We start from the raw sequence: 21,472 nt of genomic DNA on the forward strand, positions 1-21,472 counted from the left end.
CCAAAAACTCAATTGCTTAATTTACAACCTGTGTTATTTTACACTGCAGCATGTAATCTCCAATGTACAGTGCTTATCTATATTTTCATACTCTACCCTTTTATGGCCAACGAAGATGAACTGGTTAGGAGTTTGTATTCTACTATGTTTATATGCATAGCTCATACACATTATATGCATTTTTTCCACTGATTATTTTTAACAAAGAATACTTCTCTAGCGATTATCTTTTTCTTCCTTCCTCTTTTTCTTTATATTTGTTTTACTGCAAAATATGTTGGAACCATATTATTAAATATCATTATTATTATACATGTGGAAAAGTGTAAATTGAATAGTTCTGAAGACCACTAAAAAAACACATTGTATCCAATGAATTGCAGGCGAAACTCTAGAAAACTAAGTGTCTTATTTCCTTGTTTGACTGTAAAAAAAACGCATCATAGGAACATAGATAATAAAGTCAATAGAGTGGTTGCAATAGTAGAAAAGATTTGTTGATCCTGTTAATAGCAGAACTCATGTGACTTTAGAGAGAATTCAAAGTCCTGGACAGATAAACACATGCACCAAGATCTAGCCATACATTTAGCCGACAGTTATCTTGCCAGTTATGTAACATTCCTTCCTGGGTTGATCAAATAGAAAAACATAGGAAAAAAGAAGGTCTGCAGTTGCCTCAACCATTCCATACCTGTGCACCTAATTAGAAATAACAGCTCACTATAGACTCAGTGTTGATGTCCCTGTTAGGGTATGTGCACGTCATGTGTCATCTTTTTGGTGTAGCTGTTGAGTTTTTGAAGTGGAAAACAATTTTGGAAAACACCAATGGTGTTTTAACTGAATCGTCTTCTTTGGAATCACCTGATTTTCTCTCACTCGTCATCTGTGTTGTCTGTATGCAATCCATTTTTTTACTCAGCAGCTAAGCATTAATTTTCAACAGGGCTGTGACGACACAGCATTTTATCTTAATTAACCAGACATCTATTTTCAGTAAGCCAGGGGAATAGACTGTTATCTATATGTTGACTACGCTCGTATGACTTTGGCTTTAAAATTATCTAATGATAACCCCTGATATCTTCGGACAAGTCATCATTATAAATTCAATTCTCATTTTGGAGAACCTCAGCTTCAAAATGAGCACTGAATTATTCCTGTGCCTGCGATCCTGAATCACTCCAGCAGCTGGCATCCAGACTGAGATATGGCAATTAATAGCCAGAATATATCTCATGGCTACTGAGATGCCACCCTGCAACAATGTGTGAGATTTGTTCTTGGCATGGAAAGGATTAAACATTCTATCACAGCATATTCATGATAAATAAAAAGTAGAAAAACCTTTTCCTTACTCTTTCTTGTGAAATCTGATAATTTGAAACACTAATGCTGGCGTCCCTGTGTGTTTCCTCTCCCTCTTCCCGGCAGGGACATGGAAATACTCACTGACCCCGGCTGCATGGCAGTGTGTTCATTTCCTGTTCTGGTCCTGCACACACTGCACAGGTTTCCTGGAAACACGCATAGTGCACGCGCTCCCGATTCATTAAAGAACAATGCGCACTTTGGAAATTCCGCAGCCAATAGCTGGGAGGCATCAAGTATATAAGACGTGTTCCCCAGTAGCGAGGTGCCTGAGAAACCCCTATATCTTCCCGACCTTGTGTGTTTGTGTTCAACTAGTATGTTGCCAGATAACTGTCCTTGGGTTAGTTGGAATTTGAACCTTACCTGTTTCCTCAGACCCATGTTGTACCTGAACCTGAAACTGCATTGGCGGCACCTGTACCTGAAACTGCATCGGCAGTCCCTGAGTCTGAATGTGCTCTGGCGGTAGCTAAGTCTGAAGCTGCACCGGAAGTAACCTGAGCCTGAAGGCGCAGATTCTGCCCGGTGACTCAGAACCTGTGTTGTCTGAACAGAGTTTGGATACTGTCCTGCCAGTGACTCCGAGCCTGTATCCATGACTGCGATTCTGACCCCTGATCTCAGCAGCTGCAGTAATGGCTGCCTAGGATTGGTACCTGGCGGCTTGCTGAAGCTCAAGTATAACTCCACCATTAGGAGCTCTAACAGAAACCGAGTAGCCTCTTAGCAACCACGAACCACATGTGCGACATTATCATTATATTATTGTGCTCTTATCATTTCAAGATGAACTCTGTTCCTCGGTAGTGAGCAAATACAGATACGAGTAGTGGCCTATATTCTACAGAGAGTTGTAAACTAGTTTATTGAGTTCTTGAATCTTTGCCAACTCTAGAGTGCCCTAAAGGAATCAAAAGTGTTTTTAGTTTTCTATGGAATCATTACTGAGAAAAATGAAAGGATTATTAAGAAAAAATATACTTCTATGATTTATGACCTGCTCTGTGATCATTAGTAAACAATTATTTATTCCCATTAGCATTTTTTGAAATTTTTAACTGTCTGTTGTTCAGGATCTTTTAAAGGGTATTCGTACTTATTAGTAACTTTTCAAAATAAACTATCCTGTGTGTGTACAAGACAAATAACTCAGAATTGGTGGGTGAAGGCTAGTTGCAGTGAATTTTGAAAATTTTACTTTTTTTTTTTTTTTTTAAAGGTGTCTTCAAATAAGGATTAAGACCACATTCACATGTTCAGTATTTGGTGAGTTTTTTACATCAGTATTTGTAAGCCAATATCAGGTGTGGGTGAGAAATGCAGAAGTGGTGACATGTTTCTATATTTTTCCTCTGACTGTTCCACTCCGGGTTTTGGCTTACAAATACTCAGGTAAAATACTCACCACATGGCCTAAGATGAATATGGGTCACCCGCCAGGACCGTGGGGTACTCGGAGCCGGGCCCATTGATTTCAATGGGAGATGTCACAGTGGCGGTGACCCGATCCATGGCCCTGGGCGTCCATGTAAAAAAAATAGTGTGGCTGATGATTAAAGTTTATAAGTGGATGATTCGTGACGCCACCTGTGGTGTTTGGCAATGAAGATGTTAAGCCGACGCTGCAGACAGATCCTCTGGGACAGATGGTGTGGTGCAGCAATGATGTTGTGGCCCTCCACAGGTAGGGCTGTAGTCCCAGGGCAGTGTAGATGGAGAGGTAGTGAGGAGAGGAGAACGGTGTAGTGTTAAGCACAGAGATGTAGCAGTGCTGAGTGGGTTGGCGCAGGAATAAGCGGAGGACACCAGGGCATGTAGTTCCAAAGCTTTGCTCACAGTCTGTTGAGCATACAGGTGCCTGCATCCGTGCCGTGTCCTCCAGGTCAGGGGCTCAGCCAACCTCCAGGCAAGATGAATTACTCCGTTCCAACACTCCGCCAACATCTATGCCTTTTCTGAACGTCTCCTTTCTAGCGCTTGCAATGAAGTACTTGTGGTTGGGTGTTAAACCCAAGTTCCTCCTGTAAGATGTTCCTTTGAACTCTACTTGTACGGCAGACAGCTGTAGCCTGCTTTGGGGACTCCTTGCTACCAACTCCCGGCTCACTCACGTTGCTGTGGTGCCCCCAAGTCTTGTGTGGGAATAAAGTGGTGACAACTTATATTCCTCCGGTGTCTGCTGCAGGACCATTAGTATCCATACAACCTCGGGGACCGGACCTCGGCCATGCTCTTAGAACTTGAGGAAGGGTTCCACTCTGACCCTAGTCCTTAGTTCTCTTCTTCTCCTTACGTTCCATACAAATCTTTCTTCCTTATGGAGAATCAGGCTTTCTATATCTCTTTCCAGTGCCAGCAGCTCCAGGTCAGAGGACACCGCTGCAGCACCTCCCTCCATCCATCCCACTCAGGGGATCTTCTCTCACAGACTGACCTAGTCCTAATAATCTCCCACTCACTTGTGCAAATTAAGCTCCACCCACCTCCCAGCACTCTTCATATTCCAAGCAGGGAGCCACCAAAGGTGCTTTGCTACACTACAATGTTGTGTGGGATGCAGGTGTTGGAGTGTGGTCAGGTGTCTCCACCTTACCTGGATGGTGGGGCACCACACCTCAGGAGGAGGTGCAGCACCTCTGTGGAGACTGAACCCTCAGGGGCTCCACAAATATATGCACCTTGAGGGGCAATGACAGATGGCAAGCAAGCCATTTACAGGTATTTGTAATTGACAAATCAATCTAAATGGTTGTGCAGCAGCGATCCGAGCTTGTATTGTATAGCTGATTTCTGCCAAATGGGCTGAGCTCCAGAGCCCGCTCCATACACTGACACATGACATGCATTGTACATGTATGACAGGAAGGGGTTTTTAATACCAAATACTCAAAATTAAAGACCACTATTCTTTCAATACTTTAAACCATTTGGATGCCTTGGCTTATTTTCCTTTTGCAGCTTAGAATGCTAACCTGTTATGTGTGTTTTGGGGAAGTACTAATGCTGGATATTGTTATGATATTACTGTATTTTTCAGATTATAAGATGCACTTTATCCTCCAAATTTGGGGGGAAAACGGGGGTGCGTCTTATAATTCGGATATGCCTTTCTGATACCGTTACTGCAGGCGGCAGGCTGAGATGAGGGTGTCTCCGGCGGTGCTGCGGGTGTCCGGCGGTGCTGTGGGTTTCTCTGGTGCTGCAGGTGTCTCCGGTGCTGCGTGGCCTCTGCCGACATTTTGTGAAAGGCCAGAGCCCCTGCAGTTCCATTGTTTCCTATGCGGTGGACTCCGGGATAATGGCAGCAGCACTGGACATGCCCGCAGCACCACCAGACACCCCTGCAGTGCCACCCCCCACGTAGCATCAGAACCCGCAGCGGCGCACATCGGAAAAGACCCTCATCCCAGCCTGCGGCCTGCAGCATCACCCCACTCCTGCCTCCTCCAGCAGTGACCCTGGGACCCCACTTCACCGCAACCACCCCCCCGGTAAGCAGTAAGACGCATGGATTATGAGAAGCTCAACCATTTTATTAGAAAAAAAAAATTACTACTTTTCTCCTCAAAATTTGGGGTGCATCTTATAATCTGGAGGGTCTTATAATCGAAAAATATGGTACATACTGTATACACAGACACAGGCATTTTACTGGGATTTTATATGATATACCAATGCAAAGTAGAAAATAATTGAAAAGTGTAAAGGAAATGATACAGTACATGGTTTTCTAATTATTTTAAATACATATTGCCTGTTTGTTAGGCAATCCCTGCATGTGTTGTGGCTCCTAAACTGCCGCAGCGACTCGAACATAGTATTTGAACACTCCAAAGATACTCTATTAGCACACAAGCATGCTCGGATAACACCTTCATCATTAAGGATCACCTTTCACGGCAATTACTGCTGCAAGTCTTTTGAGGTATGTGTCTGTCAGTTTTACACATCTAGAGGATGACATTTTCACCCATTCTTCTCTGCACACTAGCTCTGTATCAGTGAAACAGGATGGACAGCAATTTACATGTCTTGCCACAGATTCTCAATGGCATTTAGGTCTGGACTGTGACTGGGAAAATCACACACTTGAATCTGCTTTGATCTAAACCATTCCATTGCAGGTGTGGTAGTATGTTTAGGTTCATTGTCTTGCAGGAAGGTGAACCTATACCACAGTCTTAAGTCTTTTGTAGCCTCTAACAGGTTTTCCTCTGGATTTCTCCGTATTTAGCTCTATTCATCTTTCCAACAATTCTGACCAGTTTGCCTGTTCCTGCTGAAGAAAAGCATACCCACAGTATTTTTCTGCCACCACCATGTTTGATGGTGGGGATGATGATTTCAGGGTGATGTGCAGTGTTAGTTTTCTGCCACACATAGCGTCATGCATTTAGCGAAAAAGCTCTATTTTGGACTGATCTACATGCCATGTGGAAGAAGGTGCTCTGGTCAGATGAGACCAAATGTTTAGAAAACTATTTATCATTTCCTTTATACTTCAAATATTTAGAATTGAGAGTCCTCAGTGGTTGATACCTTTTAATGGCTAACTGAACTAACTTTATACTTCACAAATATGTGCTACTTTGTGTTGGCATATCACATAAAATCCCAATAAAACACATTTAAGTGTGTGGTTGTCATGTGAAAAAATGTAGAAAAGTTCACGGGTTATGAATACTTTTTCAAAGTACTATATAAACATATATATCTACAGGTCCCCACATAAATACAGACACATACACATATATACAGGCACATACAAACATAAAATGTATATTGGAACATACACACATATGTACAGTTACATACACATATATTCATGTGCGTACATACAGACATATTATAAATACACAAATATTATACTGTATATACACGCACCTACACCTACCATGCAATGTTGAGGACCATAGATGTAGTGATCAGTCAATTAAACTTAGATGAACAACATGTCATGCTTATTTTCCTATTAAATCGCAACACATTCAGCAGTGCTCTCAGCTCTGAACTGGCAACAATCATTATACCTAGCTGCTATTCGGAGAAGTCTGGCCAGAAGTGGTCCTCATGGAGGATTTGTGGCTGAAAAGTCATACTTTCGAAATTAAATCAATCAATTAAATCAAGCAACTCAATTATGCAGAAAAGCATAGCAACTGGGGTGCTGAAAAATGGAAGTGGGTGCTCTGGACTAACGAGTTAAAATTTAAATGAATTAGATGTAACAAAAGGCAGAATGTTCACCAAATGGATGTAGAACATTATAATAATAAGTGTCTGTAGGCTATAGTGAAGCATGATGGAGGTTCCTTGCACTTTTGGGACTGCAATTCAACAAACAGAGTTGGGGATTTGGTCAGGATTAATGGTGTCACAAATGCTGAGAAATACAGGTAGATACATATACATCATGCAATACCATCAAGGAGGAAACTGGCTCCAAAATTATTCTGCAGTAGGACAACAACCCCAAACATATAATGTCAGCAAGGAATATCTTCAGTGTAAAGAAGAACAAGGAGTCCTCATAGTGATGGCATGGCCCCACAAAGACCTGAGCTCAAACTTATCAAGTCTGTGTAGGACTAAATGAAAAGACAGAAGGATTAGTGCATGCCTACATCCACAGAAGATCTGGGGTTCGTTCTCCGAAATGTTTGTAACAATCTCCCTGCCACATGACTTCAAAACAGTGTGCAAGTGTACCTAGAAAAACTGATGCTGTTATGAATGCAAAAAATGGTCACACCAAATAATTATTTGATTTAGATTTAGCAGCATTTGATTGACACCTACCTAAAACTATATGTATTTAGGAAATGCTTACTTTCCCGATTGCTACTCATTACTTTTTCAGTTGTCTATACATTTACAAGTTTGGGAACGGAAAAGGACAAACTGATGTAGCAACATAGATTTCATAACAGATCTTGGAGCTGAAGTTACATTCTTCCCATAGCTCAGTATGACGATTCGCACTAATATACTCAAATATTTTGGAAGTTGGCAGGAATGTGTAAACTGCAGCATATAATCAAGATGTGGCTAATGTCTTGGCAGATCATTTTACTAATAGATATCACATTTTCAGACACAGTTTAATAATTTAACCTCTTCCCGACCAATGACGCCACATAGGCATCATGAAAAGCTGTGCCAATCTGACCAGTGACGCTTATGTGGCGTCATGAATTAATTGCCCTCCTGCGGGTCGGGTGACCGGGGTCACTGAAAGGTCACCCGACCCGCACATACAGGAGGATTTGTACTTCACGACGGGGGGTGGCTTAGCCCCCACATGGCTATGATCGCTCTGATTGGCTGTTGAAAGTGAAACAGCCAATCAGAGTGATAGCAATATTTCACCAATGATATTTGGTAAAATATTATAATCCAGCCATGGCCAATGCTGCAATAGCATTGGACACAGCTGGAGACCGTGATCCGATCCCCCCACCAACTGATGGCGGCGATTTGCCGCCGCCACCTACTGACGGTGGCAATTGGCCGCCGCCATCAGTATTTGCTCCCACTCCGCTTCCCCCTGCTTTCCGATCCCCCCTATAGCCCCCCGGTACCTCCTGAGTTCCGTTACCTCCCGGTGTCCCGCTGTCTTCTTTCCATGGGCGCCTCCATCTTACAAAATGGGGGGCGCATGCGCAGTGCGCCCGCGAATCTGCCAGTCGGCGGATTCATTCATTTTACAGGTACATTTTGATCACTGTGATAAACTATCACAGTGATCAAAATACAAAAAAGTAAATAAAGCCCCTCTTCATCACCCCCATAGGAAGGGACACATAATAAAATAAAGAAAATATATTTATTTTTATTTTTTCTTTAGGGTTAGAATTAGGGTTAGGGTTGCAATTAGGGTTAGGGTTAGAATTAGGGTTAGGGTTGGAATTAGGGTTGGGATTATGGTTAGGGTTGGAATTAGGATTAGGGTTGGAATTAGGGTTAAGATTAGGGTTAGGGGTGTGTTGGGGTTGGGATTAGGGTTAGGCTTGTGGTTAGGGTTATGGTTGGGATTAAGGTTAGGGGTGTGTTGGGGTTAGGGTTGGGATTAGGGTTATGGTTGTGTTGGGGTTAGGGTTGAGTTAGAATTGAGAGGGTTTCCACTATTTAGGCACACCAGGGGGACTCCAAACATGACATGGCGCCACCATTGATTCCAGCCAATCTTGCTTCCAAAAAGTCAAACAGTGCTCCCTCCCTTCCGAGCCCCGACATGTATCAAACAGTGGTTTACCCCAGCATGTGGGGTATCAGCGTACTCAGGAGAAATTGCACAACAACTTTGGGGGTCAAATTTCTCGTGTTACCCTTGGCAAAATAAAAAATTGGGGGCTAAAAACTGATATTTGTGGAAAAAAAAGATTTTTAATTTTCACGGCTCTGCGTTATAAACTTCTGTGAAGCACTTGGGGGTTCAAAGAGCTCACCACACATCTAGATAAACTCCTTAGGGAGTCTAGTTTCCAAAATGGTGTCACTTGTGGGGGGTTTCCACTGTTTAGGCATCAGGGGCTCTGCAAACGCAACATGGTGTGCGATCTTAATTCCAGCCAATTCTGCATTGAAAAAGTCAAACGGCGCTCTTTCCATTCCGAGCTCTACCGTGCACCCAGAGGTTTACCCCCACATATGGGGTATCAGCTTACTCAGGACAAATTGCACAACAACTTTTGGGGTCCAATTCCTTTTGCTACCCTTGGTAAAATAAAAAATTGGGGGCAAAAAGATCATTTTTGCGGCTCTACGTTATAAACTTCTGTGAAGCACTTGGGGGTTTAATGTGCTCACCACACATCTAGATAAGCTCCTTGGGGGGTCATGACGCCTGCAGACCATTCCATCAAGTCAGCATTTCAAAACGTCACTACTTCCCTTCCGAGCCCCGACATGTGCCCAAACAATGGTTCCCCCCACATATGGGGTACCAGCGTACTCAGGACAAACTGGACAACAACTTTAGGGGTCCAGTTTCTCCTGTTACATTTGTGAAAATAAAAAATTGCGGGCTAAAACAATCATTTTTTGAGGAAAAAGATCATTTTTGTGAAAAAAATATGATTTTTTTATCTTTATGACTCTACGTTATAAACTTCTGTGAAGCACTTAGGGGTTTAAAATGCTCACCACACATCTAGATACGTTCCTTGGGGGGGTCTAGTTTCCAAAATGGGGTCACTTGTGGGGGGTTTCCACTGTTTAGGCACATCAGGGGTCTGCAAATGTAACATGACGCCCGCAGACCATTCCATCAAGTCGACATTTCAAAACGTCACTACTTTCCTTCTGAGCCCCGACGTATGCCCAAACAGTGATCCCCACCACATATGAGGTACCAGCGTACTCAGGACAAACTGGACAACAATTTTTAGGGTCCAATTTTTCCTGTTACCCTTGTGAAAATAAAAAATTGCGGGCTAAAAAGTCATTTTTTGAGGTAAAAAAAATATTTTATATTTTCACGGCTCTGGTTATTAACTTCTGTGAAGCCCTTGGGGGTTCAAAGTGCTCATCACACATCTAGATAAGATCCTTGAGGGGTCTAGTTTCCAAAATGGAGTCACTTGTGGGGTACTCCAATATTTAGGCACACAGGGGCTCTCCAAACACGACATGGTGTCCGCTAACGATTGGAGCTAATTTTCCATTCAAAAGTCAAATGGTGCTCCTTCCCTTCTGGGCCCTGCCATGCGCCCAAACAGTGGTTTGTGACCACATATGAGGTATCGGTGTACTCAGGAGAAATTGCCCAACAAATTTTAGGATCCATTCTATCCTGTTACACATGTGAAGATAAAAAAAATTGAGGATAAAAGAAAATTTTTGTGAAAAAAAAGTACTTTTTTTTACGGATCAATTTGTGAAGCACCTGAGGGTTCAAAGTGCTCACTATGCATCTAGATAAGTTCCTTGGGGGGGTATAGTTTGCAAAATGGGGTCACTTGTGGGAGTGCTCCAATGTTTAGGCTCACAGGGGCTCTCCAAACGCGACATGGCAACCGCTAACGATTGGAACTAATTTTCCATTCAAATGGTGGTCCTTCCCTTCCACGCCCTGCCGAGCGCCCAAACAGTGGTGTATGACCACATATGAGGTATTGGTGTACTCAGGAGAAATTGCCCAACAAAATTTAGGATCCATTTTATCCTGTTGCCTATGCGAAAATTAAAAAGTTGATGCTAAAAAAAATTTTTGTTGGAAAAATTAAAATATCCATTTTTTCATTCCACATTGCTTTAGTTCCTGTGAAGCACCTGAAGGGTTGATAATCTTCTTGAATGTAGTTTTAAGTAGATTGAGGGGTGCAGTTTTTAGAATGGTGTCAATTTGGGTATTTTCTGCCATATAGACCCCTCAAAGTGACTTCAAATGTGAGGTGGTCCCTAAAAAAAATGGTTTTGTAAATTTTGCTGTAAAAATGAGAAATCGCTGGTCAACTTTTAACACTTATAACTTCCTAACACAAAAAAAATTTGTTTTCAAAATTGTGCTGATGTAAAGTAGACATGTGGGAAATGTTATTTAGTAACTATTTTGTGTCACATAACTCTCTGGTTTAACAGAATAAAAATTCAAAACTTAAAAATTGAGACATTTTCAAAATTTTTGCCAAATTTCCATTTTTTTTCCCAAATAAACACAAAAATTATCGACCTAAATTTACCACTATCATGAAGCCCAATATGTCATGGAAAAATATTCTCAGAATCGCTACGATCTGTTGAAGCGTTCTAGAGTTATTACCTCATAAAGGGACACTGGTCAGAATTGCAAAAAATGGCCTGGTCATTAAGGTCAAAATAGGCTTGGTCATGAAGGGGTTAAAAGGGGATGACTCATCACATTTCAACTTATTGTTTAAATAAAATTTTTACATGAAAAATATTTTTGGTGGTATTTAAATCTTTGATGTTTTCACATTGGTCACTGAGTTCTCAATAGTTTAACTCTTCTGATTTTGTGGAAATCACGTTTAATTATCTCTTTATTATCACAGGCAGGATTACAATAAAAGATGGCATCTATATTCAGACTTTTGTAGATAAGAGTTCAGCTCAGGGTGGGTGAAATATCTGAGTGGACCCCTTACCAGGTAACCATGTTTACATTTCTCAAATGACCACTTAAAGTGAACTGTCACCAAGTTTCGCCGATATAAGGGCAGTCCGATCTGATGGGTGTAGCAGGTCTGGGTCAGGCGCCTCCCATCTTCTTATGATCTCCGCCCTCCTACTTGATTCATGGCTCCCCGGCATTGCGCTCCTGCGCAGGCGTACTTATCTGCACTGTTGAGGGCAGAGCAAAGTACTGCAGTATGCAGACGCCGGGAAAGGTCAGAGCGGCACAGTGCCTGTGCACTGCAGTACTTTCCTCTACCCTCAACAGGGCAGATAAGTATGCCTGTGCAGGATCGCGATGCCGGGGAGTCATGAATCAAGCAGGAGGGTGGCACCGCATGAAGATGGGAGGCGCCGGACCCGGACTTGCGACACCCATCGGACTGGACTGCCCCCCTGGTGAGTATAGTAAAACTTATTTTTCTATCTTGCAGATCGGATCGGGGACTTATCAACAGGATTATAGAATGTCTAGTGGAGTAAGTAGGTGACAAAAAGGGTCTGTGCAAAGAGGTGATGTCAGATACAAGATCAAAAAGAAAGTGAGTGGTCAAAATACAAGCTGAGATTAGAGAACGGGATAAATCAGGAGATATTTGTTCTGTATTGGGGATGTAATGTAAGGGTACATTTATATGGACCTACTGGTGGCACAAAACGACCACCAATCGGTAAACCATTACCAATCAACAATTGTTTACTGTGGTCTGTCTGTTTCAACAGGCTGTTAAAGGGTGGTCCGAAACAAAATTTAATTTTCTTCCTAAACTCTTTTTAATGTCATAACTTATAATCCAATCTTTTTTTATAATATAATTTAATTAAAAATTCCCTATCCTTTCTTAACTACTCTATTTTTTTAATTTTTTTTTCTACTCCTTCCTCTATGATGATGCTTTGTTTGAGAATTCCCAGTGCATGCTGAGATACTTAAACAAAGTGGTCACTGCCCCCTCTTTGAAACGAAGCATCAGTGACCTCTGTTTTAGGGGCTTTCAATTCCTACATATGCTCAGTAGATTCCCGTCACTGTGCACTTTTCTTCTCAGTGCACAGTGACAATGCGTTGACTCACCAACTCTAATCAGAACTGACGAGTCGTCAACAGAGCCCATGTTCATTGCACAGTGTAAGTAAAGAACGAATGAGTAGAGACCAGCGGCACTCTCGCAAGTGATGTCTCTCACTATCATTTTGCAGATGTGTACCAGAATGATAACATGTGACCTATCACATGATCACTTAACCCCTTCATGACCAAGCCTATTTTGACCTTAATGACCAGGCCATTTTTTGCAATTCTGACCAGTGTCCCTTTATGAGGTAATAACTCAGGAACGCTTCAACGGATCCTAGCGATTCTGAGATCGTTTTTTCGTGACATATTTGGCTTCATGATAGTGGTAAATTTAGGTCGATAATTTTTGCGTTTATTTGTGAAAAAATCAGAAATTTGGCGAAAATTTTGCAGTTTTCAAATTTTGAATTTTTATTCTGTTAAACCAGAGAGTTATGTGACACAAGATAGTTACTAAATAACATTTCCCACATGTCTAATTTACATCAGCACAATTTTGGAAACAAAATATTTTTTTATTAGGAAGTTATAAGGGTTAAAAGTTCTCCAGCGATTTCTCATTTTTACAACAAAATTTACAAAACCATTTTTTTAGGGACCACCTCACATTTGAAGTCACTTTAAGGGTTCTATATGGCAGAAAATACCCAAAAGTGACACCATTCTAAAAACTGCACTCCTCAAGCTACTCAAAACTACATTCAAGAAGATTATTAACCCTTCAGGTGTTTCACAGGAACTAAAGCAACGTGGAAGGAAAAAATGGACATATTAATTTTTCCAACAAAAATTTTCATTTAGCATGAATTTTTTCACTTTCACATGGGCAACAGGAAAAAATGGAACCTATAATTTGTTGGGCAATTTCTCCTGAGTACACCGATACCTCATATGTGGTCATAAACCACTGTTTGGGCGCACGGCAGGGCTCAGAAGGGAAGGAGCGCCATTTGACTTTTTGAATGGAAAATATGCTGGAATATTTAGCGGTTGCCATGTCACGTTTGGAGAGCCCCTGTGTGCCTAAACATTGGAGCTTCCCCACAAGTGACCCCATTTTGGAAACTAGACCCCCCAAGGAACTTATCTAGATGCATAATGATCACTTTGAACCCCCAGGTGCATCACAAATTGATCTGTAAAAAAAAAAGTACTTTTTTTTCACAAAAATTTTCTTTTAGCCTCAGTTTTTTCATTTTCACATGGGCAACAGGATAAAATGAATCCTAAAATTTGTTGAGCAATTTCTCCTGAGTACACTGATACCTCATATGTGGTCATAAACCACTGTTTGGGAGCACGGCAGGGTCCGGAAGGGAAGGAGCACCTTTGGACTTTTTGAATGGAAAATTAGCTCCAATCGTTAGCGGACACCATGTCGTGTTTGGAGAGCCACTGTGTGCCTAAACATTGGAGTACTAGACCCCCCAAGGAAGTTATCTAGATGTGTGGTGAGCACTTTGAACCCCCAAGGGCTTCACAGAAGTTTATAGCACAGAGCAGTGAAAATAAAAAATAATGTTTTTTCCTCAAAAATGATTTTTTAGCACGGTATTTTTAATTTTCACAAGGCTAACAGGAGAAATTGGACATCAAAAGTTGTTGTCCAGTTTGTCCTGAGTACGCTGGTACCCCATATGTGGGGGGAACCACTGTTTGGGCGCACGGCAGGGCTCAGAAGGGAAGGAGCGCCATTTGACTTTTTGAAATGCAAATTACTTCTAATCGTTAGCTGACACCATGTCGTGTTTGGAGAGCCCCTGTGTGCCTAAACATTGGAGCTCCCCCACAAATTACCCCATTTTAGAAACTAGACCCCCTAAGGAACTTATCTAGATGTTTGGTGAGCACTTTGAACCCTCAGGTGCTTCACAAATTGATCCGTAAAAAAAAAGTACATTTTTTTCACAAAAATTTTCGCAGAGCCGTGAAAATAAAAAATATTTTTTTTCCTCAAAAAATTATTTTTAGTGCGCAATTTTTTATTCACAAGGGTAGCAGGATAAATTGGACTCCAAAAGTTGTTGTCCAGTTTGTCCTGAGTACCCTGGTACCCCATATGTGGGTGGGGACCACTGTTTGGGTTCACGTCGGGGCTCGGAAGGGAAGTAGTGACATTATGAAATGCTGACTTTGATAGAATGGTCTGCGGGCATCATGTTACATTTGCAGAGCCCCTGATGTGCCTAAACTGGGAACCCCCCCACAAGGGACCCCATTTTGGAAACTAGACCCCCAAGGAACTTATCTAGATGTGTGGTTACCAGCTTGAACACCCAAGTGCTTCACAGAAGTTTATAACGCAGAGCCGTGAAAATAAAAAATAATTTTTTTTCCTCAAAAAAATGATTTTTAGCCAGCAATTTTTTATTTTCACAAGGGTAGCAGGATAAATTGGACCCCAAAAGTTGTCCAGTTTGTCCTGAGTATGCTGGTACCCCATATATGGGGGGAACCATTGTTTGGGCACACGTAAGGGCTCGGAATGGAAGTAGTGATGCTTTGAAATGCAGACTTTGATGGAATGGTCTGTGATCGTCGTTACGTTTGCAGAGCCCCTGATGTGCCTAAACAATAGAAACCCCCCACATGTGACCCCATTTTGGAAACTAGACCCCCCAAGGAACTTATCTAGGTGCCTTGTGAGCACTTTGAACCCCCAAGTGCTTCACAGAAGTTTATAATGCAGAGACGTGAAAATCATAAAAAATTTTTTTTCCACAAAAATAATATTTTAGCCCCCAATTTGTTATTTTCCCAAGGGTAACAGGAGAAATTAGACCCCCAAAGTTGTTGTGCAATTTTTCCTGAGTATTCTGATACCCCATATGTTGGGGTAAACCACTGTCTGGGCACACATTGGGGCTTGGAAGGGAGGGAGCACCGTTTGACTTTTTGAACGCAAAATTGGCTGGAATCAATGGTTGCACCATGTCACGTTTGGAGACCCCCTGATGTGCCTAAACAGTGGAAACCCCTCAATTCTAACTTCAACCCTAACCCCAATACACTCCTAACCACAGCCCTAACCCCAACACATCCCTAACCCTAATCCCAACCCTAACCACAGCCCTAACTCCAACACATCCCTAACCCTAATCCCAACCCTAACCATAACCCTAACCACAAGCCTAACCCTAATTCCAACCCTAATCCTAATTCCAACTTTAACCCTAATTCCAACCCTAACCCTAATTCTAACCCTAATTCCAACCCTAACCCTAATTCCACCCTAACCCTAACCCTAATTCCAACCCTAACCCTAACCCAAATTCCAACCCTAACTCTATTTCCAACCCTAAAGCTGGAGTCACACATAGCAACTTACCAGCGATCCTGACAACGATATCAACGTGTCAGGATCGCTGGTGAGCTGTCAAACAAACAGCTTCACCAGTGATCAGCACAGCAATGCCGAGCACCTGGCATCGCTGTGTTCGTTAGTGCTGATGCCATATCCCTGTAAAAAAATAGAATTAAAATAAAAAATATTGCTATTCTCACCTTCCGACGTCCCGCGCAGCCATCCTGCCTCTCTCCATGCTCCGGTCCCAGTAATCCTTTGGGAGAATGACCGCGAGAATGTCACGGTCTCGCGGCAGTGCGACGTCTCGCGGTCATTCGTGCAAAGGATCACTGGGACCGGGAGCGTGGAGAGAGGCGGGATGGCTGCACGGGACGTCGGAAGGTGAGAATAACAATATTTTTTATTTTTTTATTATTTTTACAGCTGATCGCTGGTCTCCCGCCTGTCACACGCAGCGATGCGTGCTGGCCAGTGGGAGACCAGTGACGAAAAATATGTCCAGAGGTTTCTTGCAGCGATCCGCGATACCGGCAGGGGGGCCGGTCGCTGATCGCTGTCACACACAGCGATCTCGCTGGTGAGATCGCTGTGTCACAAAAGTTGTGACTCAGCAGCGATCTCGCTAGCGAGATTGCTATGTGTGACTCCCGCTTTACCCTAAGCCTCTTTCCAACCCTAACCCTCTTTCCAACCCTAACCCAAATGGAAAAAAAAGAAAAATAATTTGTTTATTTTATTGTTTGTTCCTGCCTATGGGGGTGATAAAGGGGGGTTTATTTACTTTTCATTCTATTTTGATCACTGTGAGAGTGTATCTAGGTGAAGTCCTTCATCTTTGCTTTTCATCTTTCATCCAGCACAGACCGTCATCACGTCTTCCAGCCAGGACTCGTCTCTGCAGGAAATAACACAGTTATCTAGAGCTCCCCTTGCAGAACACATTACTTATTTTTTTCCCAACTTCTACATTACATCACATGAAGAAAAAAAGGCGACATAGTGTCACTCTACACAGTAGCAGGACCATCCCCCCATTTAAAACAGTATACTCAAAAAAATAAAATAAAGACATCACTGCAGTAATAATATCCCTTAATTAGCCCCTATGGTAATAATATTCCCCATCCTGGCTCCCGGGTGTCTCATTCCTGGGGTCAGCCATATGTTCTCCCATCCCGCCCTCAAGAGTATCCATTGTGCCCCATATGATCTCCCCATCTGTCTCCATCGTATCCATCCTGACCCATGATCCTGCACCCTTCCTGTGTCTTACTGCCACATTCTGCCCCCTCCTGTGTCTTACTGCCACATTCTGCCCCAGTGCCTCACATTTTGCCACCTCCTGTGTCTCACTGTCATATTCTGCTCCATGTCCATTCTGCCCCCTCCTGTGTCTCATTGTCACATTCTGCCCCATCATGTCCAGCATTCTGCCCCCATGTCCAGCAATCTGCCCCCATCATGTCCAGCATTCTGCCCCATCATGTCCAGCAATCTGCCCCCATCATGTCCAGCAATCTGCCCAATCATGTCCAGCATTCTGCCCCATCATGTCCAGCATTCTGCCCCATCATGTCCAGCAATCTGCCCTCATTATGTCCAGCAATCTGCCCTCATTATGTCCAGCAATCTGCCCCATCATGTCCAGCAATCTGCCCCATCATGTCCAACATTCTGCCCCATCATGTCCAGCAATCTGCCCCATCATGTCCAGCATTCTGCCCCCATCATGTCCAGCATTCTGCCCCCATCATGTCCAGCATTCTACCCCCATTATGTCTGCAATCTGCCCCATCATATCCAGCAATCTGCCCCATCATATCCAGCAATCTACCCCATCATGTCCAGCATTCTGCCCCCATCATGTCCAGCATTCTGCCCCCATCATGTCCAGCAATCTGCCCCATCATGTCCAGCATTCTGCCCCATCATGTCCAGCATTCTGCCCCCATGGTGTCCATCAATCTGCCCCATCATGTCCAGCATTCTGCCCCATCATGTCCAGCATTCTGCCCCATCATGTCCAGCATTCTGCCCCATCATGTCCAGCATTCTACCCCATTATGTCTGCAATCTGCCCCATCATATCCAGCAATCTGCCCCATCATGTCGAGCATTCTGCCATGATGTCCAGCATTCTGCCCCCATCATGTCCAGCATTCTGCCCCCATCATGTCCAGCAATCTGCCCCCATCATGTCCAGCAATCTGCCCCCATCATGTCCAGCATTCTGCCCCCATCATGTCCAGCATTCTGCCCCCATCATGTCCAGCATTCTGCCCCCATCATGTCCAGCATTCTGCCCCCATCATGTCCAGCAATCTGCCCCCATCATGTCCAGCAATCTGCCCCATTACGTCCAACAATCTGCCCCATCATGTCCAGCATTCTGCCCCCATTATGTCTGCAATCTGCCCCCATTATGTCCAGCATTCTGCCCCATTGTGTCCAGCATTCTGCCCCATCATGTCCAGCATTCTGCCCCATCATGTCCAGCATTCTGCCCCATCATGTCCAGCAATCTGCCCCATCATGTCCAGCGTTCTGCCATCATGTCCAGCAATCTGCCCCATCATGTCCAGCATTCTGCCCCAGGCCCCCCGGATCGCTGCTTTCTATTCCTTACCTGGCCGTGCTCCAGCAGCGTCGCTCGTGCTCCCTCCACGCTACTTAAGCGCGCACTCGCCGGCGACTGAACGTGATGTCAGACGCCGGCGATGGGCGCGCTGCGGCTGACGTCAGCTGCCAGCCTCCGATTGGCTGGCGGCTGTTAACTATTGACGTGCGGGCCGACGGGCCCGCATGTCAATAGCGTTCAGCTTTCACAGCGCAGCACCGCTAAGGGCCTGGTTTAGCGTGCCGGTAGGGGCCCTTTGAGCAGATGAGACGGGGCCCGATGCGGGCACCCTCTGCCCACCAGGCCCCATATGCCAGTCAGGGCAGTAATGCCCTGATGGCGGCCCTGGGGTTGTTAAGATTACAGTGATATCAAATATGTCCATATTATTTACTGGTTTGTGAGGTTAGTGACAGAGCCAAATTTTAAAAATCTGACCAGTGCCACTTTATGTAATAATAACTGGAACGCTTCAACAAATCCCAATCATTTTGAGACTTTTTTCGTGACACATTATACTTTATGATAATGGTAAATTAAGGTTGATATGTTTTGTTTTTATTCATAAAAAATATCAGAAATTTGACAAAAATGTAAAGGAATTTGCTATTTCCAAACTTTGAATGATTATCCCTTTAATTTAGATAGTCATACCATAGCAAAACAGTAATAAATAACATTTCCCTTATGTCTCCTTTACATCAGCACCATTTGTAAAATGTTATTTTATTTTGTTAGCATTTTAGGAGGTTTTAAAAATGTAGCAGTAAGTTTTCATTTTTTCATGGAAATTTACAAAATTATTTTTTTAGGGACCCATCCAGGTTTGAAGTGACTTTAGGGGTCCTACGTATTGGGAAACCCCCCAAAATGATGCCATTTTAAAAAGAACACCTCCTGACATACTGAAAACTGCTGTCAGGTAGTTTATTAACCCTTCAGATGACTTTCAGGAATTAATACAAAGTGGCATAATAGGAATGAAAAAGTTGATTTTTACCACCTAAATGTCGCTGACTTCAGAAGAGGCCGCTGTAGCCGGCAGACTCTAAGGCTGCTATTTGCTAGTGAATTGACATTACAAACATCAGGACCACACAATCGTGATCTCAGGGTGCAGATGGGGATAAAGAGGGAGCCCCCACAGTCTTTTAAACATTTATATGATATAGTCACTATTGACAGTAGCATCTAAGGGGTTAAACAGATATGGACGGTGACAACACTGATCATGACTGATGCAGCAAGTTGTCAGCTATAGCATCACAAATAATTATTACCTAGAAAAAATGGCATTTCCAAAAATTCACAAATCAAAAAGGGAAAAGAAAACAGAAACTATATGCCATAAAATAAATTAAGTTTTAATTATGCATCATTAAAATACACAACAGTACAATGTAATATATATATGGAAGCAATAAATGCAAATATCAGGCCTATGCACAGGTATGAAAAGGCTCCAAGTGAAAATTATTATGCACAAGTGTGGATCTGTCACGCGGGGCTTAGTTCAACTAAGGCTGAGATACCCGGGGCCCCTGTGATGTCCCTTTAACTAGGGGAAACCCTGTCTGACCCTCAACCCAGGGTTTTTGCTGATGGTGCAAATGCCTGAGCCTCCAACCTTTCCTTATCTCCTGCTCAGCCCTGCACTTAACCCTCCACCCTCCACCCAGTGAGGAGACACACCACCAAAGCCCCCACACAAATTATGACAGACAGGGAGAACTTAAACTGCACTGCGCCGCACACACACAGGAATATACAGTAATGTGAACAGGGCACAACTAAACACAAATATGGGAAGGAGAAAGGATAACAATGGATCATACGCCACCAGATACGAATCTCTCTCTTTTCAACACCTCCACTCCAGACCGGAACCACTTGGTACGAAACACAAGCTATAATCGGCGACGCCCATAGGCCAGCATGACTATTTAAAGACCGTGGGCGCGACTAAACATCCAACCTGGTCTCCAGCAAGATTAACCCCTGAGAGCCTGAAGATCAAGCCGGCGCCACTGAGGCTATAGTGGATGGAGGTGGAACTACCTCTGCCTGCCGGACGCTGTGGTGTGAACAGCGTCCGACATGACAGGATCCTATAGTTCATTTATTAAAGTGCATTATATATCAGTGGTATCCCAACTAGAATCCATAGGAAAAAAGTACCCAAGGATGTAGTGAAATTTTTTTTTAAATTTTGGAATATATCAATGATAAATACCAAGGATCAAGAAGCCAATATGAGCCTTAATCATGTAGAGACAATAATATGCATATATTTAATCAGATAATGCATAATGCAAAATAAGAGCAAACGAGTGCTAGATTAAATATAGCTGTGACATGCAGCAGGGAGTTATAAATCTCCAGAACAAAATCTCCTGATTATAGAGGTATATATATGTATAGAGCCAAACCTAAATTTAATGTGCCAGACAAACATGCTGAAAAGTGATACATAGTGTAATCATAAAAAGCGCATGAACTGCTATGGACATAAGAAGGCGTTAGATAAAGTAGAACTGGAGAGGAAAGAGTTAAAGATTACTGCTGCAAGGCAGGAACTATACCTGGATGGCCGTGGCACCTCTGACACGCGTTTCGCGATGAAGCTTTTTCTTAAGGGAATGTGCGTCAGCCGACAGATGCTGGATTGTCCCCTGTATGGGGATGCAATTCTCTTATATCTCAGGTCAGTTAAAAGATGTATTGACGGTCATTAAGGGGTTAAAAGGTGTATTAAAAAGTGTGATTTTTTTTAAAATTGTTTTTCACTAATTTTGAATAGGTTTGTAGAAAAAATAATTTTTGACTTTAAGGCTATGTGCACTGCACACGGTGTGGATTCTGCTGCGGATCCGGCCCTGCGGATCCGCAGCAGAGCTGCAGGTGATGTACAGTACCATTATAGCCTATGTTAAAAAAAAAAACGCTGTGCACATGC

Source organism: Dendrobates tinctorius, unplaced genomic scaffold, assembly GCF_039654945.1.
Source record: "Dendrobates tinctorius isolate UK_male_01 unplaced genomic scaffold, ASM3965494v1 ptg000003l, whole genome shotgun sequence".
Classification (NCBI taxonomy): Eukaryota; Metazoa; Chordata; class Amphibia; order Anura; family Dendrobatidae; genus Dendrobates; species Dendrobates tinctorius.